This window comes from Haliaeetus leucocephalus, unplaced genomic scaffold (genome assembly GCF_000737465.1).
Source record: "Haliaeetus leucocephalus isolate CR32 unplaced genomic scaffold, Haliaeetus_leucocephalus-4.0 Scaffold3, whole genome shotgun sequence".
NCBI lineage: Eukaryota > Metazoa > Chordata > Aves > Accipitriformes > Accipitridae > Haliaeetus > Haliaeetus leucocephalus.
In genome coordinates this window covers 508,242-521,991 of record NW_010972439.1, presented here as the reverse complement: position 1 = coordinate 521,991, position 13,750 = coordinate 508,242, and the positions used below count along the sequence as shown (strand labels likewise).

Genomic DNA, 13,750 nt, shown 5'->3' with positions numbered 1-13,750 from the left:
GGGGGGAGGGGAGCCAAAAAGCAGCCCCGTGGACCGCTGGCCGTGGCTCTGGCAGCCTAACTAATTTCCTTAAATCCTCGGGAGAGGTCCCCCGGGGGGGGGGGCTGCCCCGCTGCTCTCGTGTGTTCCCAAACGCCTTCAAGGGCACCTACTGCCTCTGCGTTAGGTTGTAGCTGCTCTCCGTTTTCCTCAGGAGGAAAACAAAAAACCCAAAAACCAACCCAACAACCCACCAAACCGAAGCCCTTGGTGGGGTATCGAATATTACGCGCCCGTCCCTCGCTAGCGACTTCTGAATATCTGGGGGATATTGAGGAATAACGCGGTGTCTAAGGACAGCCGAGCTGCGAGGAGCGCGGTCGCGCAGGCAGGAGCTGAGCTTTGCTGTGGTAAGGTTTAACGAGCCAGGGCTTTGGTAAAAATAGCAGTGCGTCTGCTGCCCTTGAAACGATTGGTACCGCTAGTCCTGCTCGCGAAGAGCTGCTGCGCGTTGCTGCCACGGCCCTTGTCAAATCTTACCTATCTCTTCTCGCATACTTCTTCTAATACGTAGGCTGGCATCTGTAGTTCTGCCCTTGAAGTCGGGCACCCGGGCATGATACTTGAATTTTCAAAGCAGCGCCATTGATTGACATAATAATAATCGTCCTTTCATTACTATCTTGTATCTGCACGTTAGTTCTGCAGAGCGCACCGAAGAAAAAAGGAAAAATGCCCACTTCTTTTTTTCTGCCCAGAAAAGAAAACAAAGTAAAAGTTGTAAAACTCTTTTATTTGCTCGCTGATAAAGTGGGAGGAAAATGGTCTCTTAACATCACTTGTTGTGTTATATCTTGCTCTTGGGAGCTTGCGGGAAGATGACAAAGGGCTGTGTGTGCCCTTAGATTTAAGGGTGTCCAGAAGCCCATAAAAGTATTTCAGAGAAAAGCTCTTGGAGCAGACAGAAGTTTTGCATTTGGAGAACGGTTTCTCGCATAATAGTTGCCAAGGATACAGCATCCAGCGAGCAGAGCTCTGCCTAACGCACAAAACCTTTGGAAGCCCTTGGTGCGCTGGGTCAATTCTGTTTTCATGTGCTCAGTCGTCCTCAATTCAGAGACTGGTCCCATTGTTTTCAAGGGAGGCTTTTTTTTGAGTCAGAGCTAATTAAAAGAAGGGCCCGATGGATTCCGACACCTAACGAAGTAAATAAAAAGATAGTTTAAAATCTAGATTTGCAGTTAATTCAACATCATTTACAAGGGTATTCCACTGTGTTGTGTTTTGCTTTTTCTTTGTTTTGAATACTGTCTTGGCATTTTTTTTTTTTTTTAATAACCATGCTTTTTTTTTTTTTTTAATAACCCTATACTAACCAACACCCCCCCTTGCCCCCATTTAGTGTCTTAGGAGCCACCCAAAATCCATGGCCACTTCTACACATTTAACTCCTGCCCTGTGTTTCAGCGTGCAGTGTGTTTCTCAAGTTTAATTAGTTTGGAAACTGGATTGCAGACTTTGGATGAAAGATGGCCAAAGTCTCTAGAGGTGCTGTAAACCCAGCTATGAAAGATAGCTGCTCTGTTAAAGGGAAGTCCTGGCCCAGTGATGTGTTAATCTGAGGTTCTGACTCTTGCAAACATTTTGTTTCTGCTGTTGTAATGATGTGGGCAGGCTCACTGCAATCTGCTTACGTGGTTACAGTTACCTTTGTGTTTGCAGAACCAGGGCCTGTTTCTAGAGTGCCTTAATTACCTCTCTTGGCCTTCTCTTAGCTTCTACAAAGAAGGAGGAAGAAAAGGGTTGATTAGACTTGTTTACCTTTACTACTTATACTGAAAGCTTAGTTCATTGTGTGCACTTGCACTTAGTGCAACCTTTCTATGTTTGGCATTACATCGTTGTGTGTGTGATTTTGTAGAACCAACTGATTTGTTGCTTTTTAAGGATAGTCTTTCCATTTTCTTTTTTGGAGGTGGGAATATTCTTTCTGCAGCTTTTCCTCAAGACTGTATTTACCTGCTCTCTAGAAGATCACCACATTTGTTGACCGAGAAGGATTTTGCTCCATTTCTCCCAGAGATCAGGACAAACTCTGTGATCTCGGAGGAATGCAGCTGTCAAAGCAGAGCATAGGTTGAAATTCAGATGTCAGCTCACACTGACATATTTGAGGCTTGATCGATTAATTGCTTTGAAAATTAGTGAGCTAGTGGATTGATGGTCCATTTAGTATCTTGATGGTGACTAGAGCAAAATATCTTGAAACAGATGTAGGAGCTCATAGCTCAAATACATAGTAATGCTGATGTCTAAATCATTCCTGAAATCTTATAAAGTGTTGGCCTTTTTGCCAGCAAGTTTGAATGATCGATGCTAGTTTTCTTTCATCAGTTTTTAAGTTATCTTCGTTTGACTTGGATGAATATTCACTTATTTTCTGAGCAGAGGTGCCAACTTGCTGCCTTCAAATCACGGGCTGGTTTGTACATCTCCTCGTAGATGGTGTTCTGCTGTGGGATGTACTTGAGAGAGTGAAGTCGGTAGCGAGAATCCAGCTCACTTCAGTGCGTGTCAGATTTCACCATTGCTGAGTTGAAGTTTGTAGTGACGATGGTCTTTTTGTAGTTAATAAAATAACTTGTATACTGCAAGTCATTGTAAGTTACATATTATAAACAATTATTAAGAAAACCATTTAAAATTCAAATGAAAAATGCTATGACCCGTCATAGCATGTCGTTAGTAGCTTTTCTGTAACCAGCAAGTATTATAGTTTTGACTCCAAAGGTCAGCATTTCTTTAGTCCAGTTCTTTGGAAGTATGACACTTGATTTCATATGTTGGTTTTATTACTTCTTCTCTTTAAACTTACAAGTATAGTTCAGTCTGGATGCAAGTCTGGATCTATGAAGTGTCTTCTGATTGACAGTGTTTTTAGATCCTCGTGGAGGAGCGCAGTGAAATTAGGCAACGGAGTTCCATGAATACTGGCTAGGATGGGCTTTACCGCCCTGAATGCGTCAAGTATCTGGATGAGGGAGAGCACCTAAATTGGTTGACAGGGAAAACTGAGAAGAAAGGTGTCTGCAATCCTTCCTTCACTTGGAATTAGGTGTCTGATTGGAACCGCCTCCCTCCCCCTTATTTCCCCGCTTCTCTCTGTGCACACACCTTTCCCTACAGCCTTATCTCTGGATGAAGCAGCTTGCTGTACCTTGGCTTGCGATCACTTCTGCCTTGTGTGTGCAGCAGGCGTGCCCGGTGCCGAACTGAACCCCCCGGGGCAGGGCACTGCCATCGGGAACGCTTGCTTTGGGTATCCCCCATGGTTTCGGGTGCTGGGCGATGACACACCATCTTAGTTGCCAATGCAATGAAGTACCACAAATTCTGTTATGGTATTTTTAGCCACATCTACAAATTCTTGCTGAGTAACTAAGCCACATTGCAGAGCTTTTTTGGGTTGCTTACATTGATTCGATTGCCCAAGGCGCCACTTCGGATTTGGCTTTTACTGCTTTGTTTCTGAGGATTTTAGGTCTCTCTTACTGTCCGTTGTATGAATGAGAACTGGATCTAGTCTGGACTCTGAATTCACATGTCCCTTTTGCCCATTTCTGTGAACCTTGGGAAAATTCAGAACTGGATCTAAATTTGTGGCTCAGGCCCAGTGCCAATAATGCTCTTTGAATCTAATTTGGTACTTTGGGTTTGTTGGTTTTGAATTGCTTTGAGTTACTTGATACTTCTGACTTGCTGACACAGGGCCGTTAAGGAGAGTGGATATATATACATGGCCGATGTCAAGTGGTATGCTTTTTTTAGAGATCTTCTTCATTATAACTTATTCATATAATTACAGGATGCTGAGTATGTTGCCATATTCTGTTTTCACATTCCACAGTACTGCTCAGCATTGGGGCAGCTCTGTAAGAAATACATGTTTACAATAATATAGGAAATCAGACTGTCGAATCTATCAAGAAAATGTGATTGAAATACTTTGCGTAATAATGCAAAACCAAAAAAATCTTACAGTGCGTATGGGGTGCTGCTGGTCATGGTGGAAAGGGGAGATATAGTGCTATGAGGGTAGTTGGTTTGACCTCCTCTTCCCTCTGAGAAAACTGGAGGCAACTTCTGTGTTTAAATCTCTTCCAAGAATTTGTAATTAGGAACAGTGTCATTCAAAAAACAGTGGTATGAGCAAATAACTCCAATGAGCACTAGAGGGATTCGGGAGTTTCATTCATAAAGAAGCCATCCAGATTCCCACCTTCAGTTGCTGTGATTTAGCCCTAGATGAAAGCCAGGGCTGACTCGGGAGGGATGGTGTGATGTAAACTGATAGCAGGGGCTGTTCCACCAGGTTGTGTCCTGGCATGGAGCTCCGCTCTGGCACTGAACTCAGTGCCAGGCTGTATCCTGGCATCAACCTCAGGTTTTCTGAGAGCAGAAAACCTACCAACTGGCTCCTCTTCCCTGGGTTTCCTTGAAGCACAGTGGTGTTAAGAAATGCCTTGGTGCACAGAGGCTGGGGAGAAGCAGAAGAAGGGAGGAGGGTTTGGATCCTGATCCTGCTGGAAGTAGTGGTAAATAGAGCAGCTGTTCTCTGAAGAGAGCATTTTTTGGGTTAGTTGTTATGCTCTTCACAGGAGCTGAAGAATAGAAGACGGAAACTGGAATATCATCATTGTCCCGGGGAAGATGAACCCCCCGCAGGCAGGGGAATCTGGCTGATATCTTCTGCAAGTGTCGCTGCTGAGGACTGGGGAATATTTTAGTTGAGGGCTGTTAAGACACGTAGGTTTTTCACATTGTCTCTCAGGCAGGTGAACATCAGCCCTTTCTCATCCTTCAAGAGAAGAGGGGATTTCACACAACAGTTATTTCCAACAGGTTTCCAAAGTGTTCTGGATCTAGCCAAGTATTTCTGGAGCTGACAAAATCCCATGCTTCAAGAGATTGACCCTGTAGTGGTTGTGTGTGCTTGAATTTTCTAGGGAAGTATTTATGAGGGCAGAGGGTGCAGGATGCAGCTCTGTCTTCTGACTTGAAAGCACAAGCTGCATCAGAGCTTGTGTGAAACACACTCTTCCGGGGGAGCATAAATACCTGCCCAAAAGCACAACCATGAAAAGCTGCCTGGTCTGCAGCAGCTTATTGTCTTCTGCGGTGTGGGAGCAGAGATACTCATACAGCAGATACAAAGTGACTGTCAAATGCTGAGCTTTATCTCTGGCCGTTTAACATGAGAGGTATTTGAAATTCTTGCAAGGTTCTTCTGACAAGTTATAGTTCAGTTCAGTTGTTTGATCTGGTCTTAAAAGCTGTGTTGTAAGAGAAGGGGAGCAGACCTATCCCAGAGATCTAATTCCTGAATTTGACACTCCTCTCTTGCAAGTCTCTCAGTTTGGCTGCTCATAGCTCAAGAGTCTTTGTAGAGGTCAGTGTCAAGAATGATGGGAGGGAGCGTGCTGGTAGTTCTCAGGGTACCGCTAAATTTTGAAATCACAGATTGGTCAGATGCAGCCTCTGGAAACTTGCATCACCTTGTGTTTACTTGGAGGTTTGTAATCAAAGGAGATGAATAGGAAGAAGTTAGACTTTGCTGTTATCATACTCCAAGTCTTGTACTTGCAGTTACAAATTTTGATGTTTTCTTTCAAAACCAGGTGTAGGTACCTCATTTCTTCCAAATTGTTCCAGAATTGTTGTATGAAGATTGCTAATGGCTTCAGCTGGCAAGAGGCTAAGATGACATCAGTCTGCATCTATGGTGGTGGAGGAATGGTCAAAGATGTGGGACCTGGCACGTTGTGATCTCCTATTCTTACCATGTTGTCCCAAATAAGAACAAAGGTTCTAAAAACTTTGAGGAAGAGTTTTCTCTTTCCAGTGCTTGCACAGCTGTCCTACCTCACCAGTAATTAGGGTCTAAATGGGCGTCCCATTTGTTTCTGCCTGATCTCACTCACTGGGTTGTGAGGATAGGTATTACAACCCTTGTGCAACTGTACGCAAGGCAGTCGGGCTGCAAGTCACCCATCCGTCACATTATCAGCTATGATGACGCTACCTGGTTTTACAGTCCACTTCTCTGACTGGAATTGAGCCAGGACAGGTTGGTACCTCTACTCTTTCAAAACGTGTCAAGTATTTTTTTGGTGAACCTGAGTGGTCTGGGCTGGGGCTATACTCAGTGCTTCAGTAGGGTGTGTAAGATACTACTTCATTACCGGCTCAGAGGAAAGAGTGCCAGCTACTACACCTCTGTCATCACTTTCCACACCACCTGGATTGCATTATATTAATATTAACTTTATATTGTATTACAGTTATTAATAAGACAGCAAGGAATGTTGTTACATATTTTTAGCAGAGGAACAAGTTGGGACAAAAGTAGCAGTGAGCTTTCTAGTAGGCCCAGCTACCTAGAAACATCTGCAACCATCTGACATATGAAACTATTGAAGTAAAGGTGAGACAGACTTGAAAGTTCACTTTCCACATGTCATCAGCTTAACACATATATATTAAAAAAATGCATTGCAGTTTCCAATTCCAAACACTTAATAAGAAGTAATTCTGTCATTCCCAGCATTTTAAGAATGCTTTAAAAAAGAAAGAAAAAGGCTTAGACCTTTTCCTTTACTTTCAGTATGACTACTTGACTTTAGTAGTCATGCTTCTAAACTGACCCTCTATCCGTTTTGTGAGTAGGATATTTACTTGAATTACAAAGTCCTGGAAAACTGCTAATTGTGATCCTGGATGCCTAGTCACTATTGCTAAACAAGGGCAATGCATTATTATTCATCTTTTGGTCATATCGGTCATCATTTTACATAGTAGTGCTCAGTAGGCTGACTAGCAAAGAGTGGGGTGACTGGAAAAGCAGCTTCATCTCCTTTTAGTTGTAATTCTAGAGTGGTTTTTAAGGCAAAGAAAATGAGACTTAGTCTTGCCTTGTGTTTACTAACAGTTAAACTCTTGATATCAGGAAGATGAGAAAAAACTGCATAAATAAGTTGTATTACAAAGTCAAGTCAGGTACGTGTGATTACATGCAGTAGTGGAGGGGTGTGTATGGTTTGAAGCTTTATAGTCATCAGCCACAAAAATAATAAGCTGTAACTTGTGCTTTGTGTAGGTAAACCAGTTGTATTGCTTTAAGTCTATTGATAAGATAAAGCAATACAATTTTCCTCTTGTACATAACATGCATGATTATATTGGAATGAAAAGCACTTGCAGATAGCTTGTATTTCCCTATTTAGGAAAGTAAGAAAGTTATGCCGTCATCTTGGTTTCTGCGCTATCTTCTGCTTTTAGAAACTACAGACTATGCCAGTTAAAAGATAATTGTAAGTAACATTGATACTGATTTAAAAATAAAAATACGAGACATTTCAGTGCTGTTCTTTGAAGGTAGTTGCCTCAGATTTACTAATGAGCCCTTCAACCTTTGTAAGTGAAATTGAGAAAATAAGTATTTTCTTTAGAATTGTAAATATACTATTGCAGCCACATGTAACAGCTTCAGAAGTAAAGTAGCTGTTTCAGCTGCTGTTGAGCTGCCTGGGGATTTTGTGTCTAGCTTTTCCTGATGGTTGTGTTATCAGCAAGAAGATGAAGTTCCTGGCCTTTCTCTGGTGCTGCTGCTCAGCATGTTCATCATGAACCACCTGGTGTTATCTGGGGGCTGGCAAAGGAGGTAGCTTTAGATCTCATGGCTGTGCCAGCTAGGTTGCTCATCTAAGGGTCATATGCAAGTTAAAACTAGCTGATAAAGCACATCCTGTCTGTTTTCTTACTTCATTACTACAAGGCTATTTTCCAGCAACAATTTTTTGTGCAAGGAAAGAGCACAGTAGCAGGGCGTGCAACCAGAACACCAACTGGAATCTCATTTGTGCTAGTGAAATGCCAAATGGGGACTTGTGCCTGTTTTTTGTCAGGGTGGAACAGAAGTTCTGAATTTTCTCCAAAGCACCAGTGATGACCCCATTCTAGCTGTGGGGTAGACATAAATATACTTCTAGAACTTGGAAGCACTTGGCATTTTATGGGAAGTGGAGAAATCGAAAGAGCTTCGTATCTACCCTCTGTTTATTACAATACTCCAGCAGCTCTCCCTGGAGCATGGCTTTTGGCTCCACACATAAAGGGTTTGTTTTATTTTTTCTTTCTTCTTCATCTCTAGTGTTGTGAGGGAGTTGGCTTGCAAAAATCTGGAGCCCTCTGCTCTCTTTATGGGAGGTCTTGGTGTCTCTTGAGGGGGAGACCCTTCTAGGTTGCCAGGCAGAGAATTAAGGATACCTGTTGAGCTTTATTCTTTGCACCTGAGAGGTGTAGCAATCCTGCATGGCCTGAGCAATTAAAGGTGATGAGCAGCTGGTGAAGAAGAAGGAATAAGCAACAAGGGGGAGAAAAAAAATGGTGCCATGTCCTGTGACCCTAGGAAGAAAGGGGAGATTCCTGAAACTGTGAGGTTTGTTTGTGCTGCTCTGTTTCACAGGCAGTGAGGGCCTCTGTGGCTGACCATTGCCTATCAAAAGTAAGTGATTTGTAGGATTCTCTGTGTGTTTTGTTGCGGGTTTTTTTTGTTTTATTTGTTTTTAAAACTCGGTCTCTTTCAAAAGGGTGCAAGGACTGAGAAGGCTGAGAGTGGCGAGTGCCAAGGAGTGCAGGTGAGCTGCAGACTCACCTGTGTCTGGCTGTGAAAGTGTGTTGGTCCTAAGGCTAGTGCCTTCTGAATTTCAAAAGTTTCCCTCATGAAGCACATTTCATTTAAATCCTTTAGGTATATTTTTAGGAAACTGTAATGTGATCTGAAAATGGGTGTTTTTTGAAAAACTGTGTCCCTGAGGGAGAAAAGGTACTGCTAGGGCAAATTACGCTATTTGTGCTTTTCAATCTCTACATGTGTTTCTTCCTTGTTTTCATCGTTCTTTCAAGTACTCTGTATCATGCTGCCAGTTGAGTCAAGCTTCTCTTACAAATACAGAAGGCCTGTAATTCTCCAGTGGTCACAAGTAAGGTAGGCAGGCTTTATTCAGAAGTGGGAAAGCAGGGTGTAAGTAAAACATGGTATTTTATTTCAGACAGACGTAACTGATTTAATGTGTGTTACTATTCTAAATGATTAATGTATTGCAATGATCATTGCTGGTCACAGTTGAAGGACTCTCATTTCACTGAAAATTTTTTGTTCTGGAATGATTATTATACATGAGATGTTTTGTCTTGTGGCTGTACAAGGCAGAAAGAAGTGCAACTCTTCTGGATTTAGTATGCACTGGTTTGTTTGCCTGTGACCCAAGCATTCCCTTCCTGTCTTATGCAACCTTCATTTTAGATTGGAATACGTTATACTTGCTTGTTTATGCCCCCTTTCCACATTTTTGAGCAGAATTGAGCTTAACTTATTTAAAGTAATGTGTTTAGGTTTGTTATACTTGCCTTGTAGATGGTAATGTGTTCTTGTTTAGATGCTGAATTCAGTTGTTGCTTTTTTAAGCCTAATTAAAAAGTTAACTTGTCTGCAGCATCGTTTCAGCTACTGTATAGTGGTTTTACTGGGTGTTATGCTGCCTTATGTGTGTGTTACTGTAGTTAAGCTTCTTGTAGACTGAATTTTGGCTTAAGGAAAATGAGCCATTTTTCTGATGAAGTTGAATGTTGCGGGGAAAGTGGTGGAAGAAATTGTGATTGTTTACAATGTAAAGGGCTATAGTTTCTGAGACTCAGGCTGTGTTTCTCAGTTCAGATGCTACTTAATTAAGCTTTTAGGTTTCCCATCTTCTTGATGGACTTTTTTCTTGGTTTTGAAATGTGGATGAAAAAAGCCACCACAGTTACGAATGTGAATTCATGCTAAGCCTAGGGTATACCCATATCTTTGAGTTTCTGAACTTACTATTCAGATTCTTAGAATTCAATTTTTCTGGTGCTTTTATTTTACTTGCTGAAGAGAAGTGATCAGCACTCAAAAGCCCTTTGGAGAAACACCCACCTGTAGTAAATTTGAAATGTGGAAGCTTGCAATAATGGAGGGAATTATCTCAAGATGCAGATATTCTATATTCTTTCTTTGCTAATCAGATGTTCCTTAATTTATATGTGTGTTGAGCTTGAAAGTCTTCAAAATGTGCACATGTTCCTTGTAGTCTTTCTCTCTCTCTTGTCAAGGGGTCTGAAGAAAACATCTCCTAATGTTCATCTGTACAAAGATGAAGAGAAAGAGAATACTGTTTAGGCTAGTGTTCAGAAGCTGTGTCAAAAAAGATTAATGGTCCTGGAAAACTGGTAATGAAACACAGTCTTACTCTTCCTCACATCATTGATTAGAATTCAGCTCTAGTTTTAGTGTATGAAATTCATTACTGTTTGATAGATCATTTAGCTATATCCCAGAGGACATTGTGGTGTTGCTTTTTTTTGTTTTGTTTTGTTAGTCTCAAAACATAAGGTCTTATAGGTCCTAAGTCTGAAGCTGTCTGTTACACAGCAAGATTAGTGTTTTCATTTTTTAAAAAAAGTCTGCCTAGTTGCAGGGGAAAAGCCTCAAAATGTGACTCCTCAAGGTTAAAAAGACAGTGAGACCTTAGCATTTTTAATAAAGAGTTAACACTTGAATGTATAAAAACTACTTGGCTTGAAGAAAAGAATTAAAATTTTTTTTAATGTTTTTCAGTGTTACGAAAGACAGGTATTTAAAAGCATCCTTGCAAATGCTGTTTCAAAACAGGTCCTGTAACTGCTACCTCAGCACAGGAGTTCAGGAGCATGCAAGGTGAGGACTGAGTTGTCTCCTCATCGGCAGTATTTTCAGGGCAGGATTGAAGTGGGCTGCTTTAGCGTTGACAAAGCTAAGTCATCTGAGCAGCTGCCGGTGAATGTAAAAGGATATTGATTTTCAAGGTTGCCAAAACGTTGTCTGTCTTTCATGAGTGCTAAATCATATTGAAAGGAATTGGAATGAAACTGTCATTTGTTTTAATATTTTCCTTTGTGGACTATTAATTGAGATGGGTGAGATGCAAGTGTATGCTCTGCCAGTAAAGACATCCGCTAGCACAGAGCAACTGTCTGTCTAGTGCTGCTCCTCCCAATGTCGACTCCAGTTTACCATCACGTTCTCTCAACATGTTTCAACATGTAATTGCATTGGCCTATATACAGTAACGTGGCTGTCTTGGGCTTTAATCCTGGCTGGTGTAAGAGTGCTGACTGAATTGCAGGCTAAAAATAGGCTTTACTCAAATGTGCTCTATGCTATCAGTTGTGCTCTTCTTTGACAGTTTGTTGGTGACGTGGCATAATTAAAAGTTGACAAAGGCAATAGGCAGAATGCTGTCCAGCTACTTCTAGGATTTTATCTTGAGCGAGGTATTCTCTTAACTTGATGAAGTTGGCTAGTATAGTTACACCTCAAATAAATGACCTACTGCATTAAATTCTTTGATAGTCCTGGTAGGCTGCTGAAAGAATGCTCTTGCTTTAAAACCATGCTTTAGATTGATGTTGCTTCTGTGGGAAAGCCACTGGTAGCAGCCCATAGCATTTGGAAATCATTACAGCTAGGTGTGATTTGAGTGACAAAAAGGAGATTAGAAATATTTTTCGGTGAAGTGTAATCTAAGCTATATTTACCTCCTTTATGTCGTTATGGTTTGTCACTGATATTCCAGCAACTATTTCAGAAAGATATATGCAGCTGACGAGGGGAGAATAGCTTGCTATCTCATGAGTAGTCATCAGCTAGTGTTATTTTAAGAAGTTTCAAGGGAGATTGATTAAAATTATGCTCTCATGTTTTTCATCCACCAAATTAGATTTCCTGAAATAAAAACAATAATCTAAATCTGAGATAATTAAGCATCAACTTATAAAATATAATTTGAAGAATGCAGAAATACTCAACCCCCCCCCCCTTTTCCTCAGTGAATTCTTCTGAAGGAAGTGGCATCGGATGCAGGCTGCCAAGTACTCAGTCTCTGTGTTTAGTTGTTGGAATCAGGGAAGGGAGAATAAACTACAAACAATTACTGTAAAAAGATTACTTTCTTGGATGATTGTGTGTATATGTAGATGCAATCAAAGCCATGTTACACCTGCCTCATGCTCGTTATTTGACCATGCCTTCTAAATAAGTCGATTCAAGACTGAAGTGTGTTCTGTAAGGTGAGTCACCGGAGGTTAATATTGAAGTTGAAGTCATGCCCGTGTGTTACTTTTTAACAGGCTGGCTGTTTGACAGTTTAAAAGTGACTCATCTCATGCTGTATTTCTATGGTTTGAGTTATTTCTGAAAGCAGATACCTAAGAGAACCAAAGGATGATGGAGCTGGGGTGATTGTACATGAGAAGGAAAAAAAAGAGGGAAGGTCTATAAAGTTTTCCTGGCCCAGAAACAGGAATACAATCATGAGCAGGTTGTTAGCCAAATTTAGTATTTCTCGTAGGCTGCAATTTGTCAGTCGTAACTTTGTGAATAGGTGTTATGTCAAGACACTTTGCAGGAGAATCTATTCTAGCAAACTGAAACCCCTGTTTATTTTCAGGTATCTCTGTTAAATATTGATAGGGTTTGTTGTGAGAAATTGTAATTAGCTGCTTGTGGAAGTGTATGAGTGATTTGGCATGTGTGTTCTTACCATAGCCAGTATACTTGTGTAACCTTGTGCCTGTCCTACCAGGGAATTTGACTCTCATATTTGCTGTTGCAGTGGAACGTATTTTGGCTCGATAGTAAAGCTGTCACCAGTGGGCAATGACCTGAGCGGTGCTCATATTAGTGTCCATCTTTATGAGCTACTAATGGAAACAAAGACCTATTTATGTAATCAGATGGTACTGAAGCTAATGACTGTGTTTGGTTTTGTTACGGAGTCACAGAATGTTTATACAAACACATGGAGGTGTTTGGGCAATTTCAAAGGCCTGTGTAGCAAAGCACTGTTTGTGCCACCCCTCATTCTTCCTGCCCTTCCCCTTGCTGTTTTTCAGTATTGCAGCCCACACTGTAGCAGAAGGCTGAAGCTCAGTTTACAAGTGATGGTACTTTGCAGGTCACTGTGAGTCAGCCTCCTCGAGGAGACAGATTTTGGCCATTGATGATAACTACTTTGTTGCTATTGATGGATCAAACCATGGTGATGGGTATTTTGTGCATGGGACAACTGTCTCAAGTAACCAGGGCCTGCTCCTTTCTTCCACTGTGGAAGAGAGGTAGCCTGGAGAGAGGCTGTAGTTTTTCAAGAAAAGAGCTTACTTTAAAACCTGGAAATAATAGTACTGTAACTTCTTGATTCTCAGGAGCGATTTCTGGAGGCCTGTCTGTGAAAAGGGTGTCACCATAACCTGCAGTGCTAACAAAAAGATAAGCTAGTAATGAAATTACATTTAAGCCGTGTGTTACAACCCGATATTCAAAGCCTTGTGTACTCATGCCCATATTCCTTTGTTATAGTTGGGAAACATGTACTGTTAGTTGCAGAGATGCTTGCACTGGGAAGCATAAATCTGACTTGTAATTTTTTGATGTCATTGAGTGAGGAGTTCTGTTTGAAGTTGAGGAGAGTTAAAGCTTTGAAGCCCTTATACACAGATGGGTAGAACTGGTAGAGCTACTACACTAGTGCAAAAGGAAAAAACAAACAAAACCTTTGTAATACAGACAAAGCCTACCTTGCCCTTGGACGCACACGTACATTTGTGGCGGAATGGGGAATGCAAAATAAATATTCTCTTTCCTGTATTA

General features: G+C 41.3%; 1 protein-coding gene across 3 annotated transcripts in view; it reads left to right on the top strand.

Moving 5' to 3' along the window:
- FHOD3 (formin homology 2 domain containing 3) overlaps positions 1-13,750 on the top strand; it is a 387,204-nt gene that overhangs the window by 202 nt on the left and 373,252 nt on the right. The window lies entirely within an intron of this gene.